This window comes from Etheostoma cragini, chromosome 13 (assembly GCF_013103735.1).
Source record: "Etheostoma cragini isolate CJK2018 chromosome 13, CSU_Ecrag_1.0, whole genome shotgun sequence".
In the NCBI taxonomy this organism is placed as follows: Eukaryota; Metazoa; Chordata; class Actinopteri; order Perciformes; family Percidae; genus Etheostoma; species Etheostoma cragini.
Window position 1 is genome coordinate 5,876,255 of NC_048419.1, and position 2,021 is coordinate 5,878,275.

The window sequence follows — 2,021 nt, forward strand, 5'->3', positions numbered from 1 at the left end:
CTAATTGTGTTTAGAGTTTTGAAAATGTGACAACTGGTTCGACAAACGCTTGTTAGCGACTGAAAAAAACTGTAATTGGATAAGTAACAGTCCAAACCATGTATCACCAAAAACAAGCTAAACTTGTTTTACAATTTACAATTTCTTTTAAAGGTACCATGACTCTTTTATATAGGCCTTAGTGGTCCCCTAATACTGTATCTGAAGTCTCTTTTATATAGACCTTAGTTTTCCCCTAATACCATATCTAAAGTCTATTTTATATAGACCTTAGTGGTCCCCTAATACTGTATCCAAAGTCTATTTTATATAGACCTTAGTGGTCCCCTAATACTGTATCTAAAGTCTCTTTTATAGAGACCTAAGTGGTCCCTTAATGCTGTATCCGAAGTCTCTTTTATATAGACCTTAGTGGTCCCCTAGTACTGTATCTGAAATCTCTTTTATATAGACCTTAGTGGCCCCCTAATACTGTATCTGAAGCCCCTTTCCCAAATGTACCCGTGGTGTAGAATTACAGCCACTAGAGCCAGTCCCACGATAAGCTTTCCTTAGTATGTGTCATTTCTGAGTCTGTACCTTTTGAGGAGGAGAGGGATGGGGGGGGGGGCAAGGTGGAGGCTGGGGGTGTGGCCTTGACCAACTGCCACTTTGTTCATTTGAAAGCCATGATGCCTCTCTCTCATGGGTGGGCCAAATTGTCTGGGCGGGCAAAGCAGAGAAAGGGGAGGTAACCTTGCCCCTTATGACCTCATAAGATTCCAGCTTTCATTCGTTTTACACCTATTACCATTTCTAGCCACTGGAGGACCATAAACAGGCTGGGGGAATGCAAATTAATGTTTAAAAAAAATTCATAAAGTGAAATTTTCATGCCATGGGACCTTTAAGGAGGAAATGTGAGATTGGTTTAAAGATGCCATTACAGACTTAACTTCTTCAATAAACCGATTGCCTGCGAGCTTCTCTTGACAATACAATAATTTCTCTACTGTGCGACGGAAAGTTGCATGGTTATGAGACAATCATTAGCTTATTTTTACAAAAACGTCTGCTACGGAGCCATAAGGTGAGCTACAAGGTAATGGAGCCTTTTCTACATGGTTGTGTTTCTTTAGAAATAAACAATGTACAAATAGTCTTTACATGCTTACATGTAAAGTTATTTGTTGTCAAAGTCATGTCAAAATGAATGGGAGTCAATGGAATGCTAGCAGCAGTTGATGGCTTGGTAGACTAAGGAAAATCCCCATAGGAGGTACGCTTTACGGATGCTTGCTTACCCCCTTGGTAAAAAACCGCCTCTGGAAGGAACTTTTTGGTGGAATGTACTCGTTCAAAAGTAGTTTTAGTCGTGCAACAGACAACTCAGATTGGAAAGATAGGACTCAACATGGATTTACCCTGCAGAGATCTGAGGAGCAGTTAACCATCACCTTAGGTTAGAACTCCAACTTAGAGAAAGAGGAAGGAGCCTGGATTGCACTGAAGCAATCCTGTAAGTGAAACTTCGTCATTATACACTATGGTTGCATTAATATCTAAACAGCAATTTCTAATTGTTGTTGGTCGAGGTGGCGCTAAGTGCCTTTAACAGTCATTTCCATGGGACAAAGGGCGGCGCCTCACCCCAGCAGTGGCTACACCGCTTAATATGCTCAGTAACAATAAACCTTAGTCGGCTTGCACCGTTAATTAGCCAACAGCTGACCCAACAAAAACAAATCCCACAATGGCAATTAATGCAGGCTCTGAAGGCGTGCCTTATTGCATGGAAAGTATAGCATTGTGGGGTCATAGCTTATTCTCTCGGATAACGGGGCAATTGAATGGGAACTAATCTGTGGCTGCAAACAATGAAATGAAAAACAATGGGCTGGCCGAGAAGTCAAACAGCCATCACAATGACGAGCGTGCGTGATTACTTATGAGCGATGATCTCTGACATGGTGGGGGGCTATGGTGGCAGAAGAGGCCTCTGAATGACTTCCAGTGGAGGCCATATGCAGGTGATCAGAGGG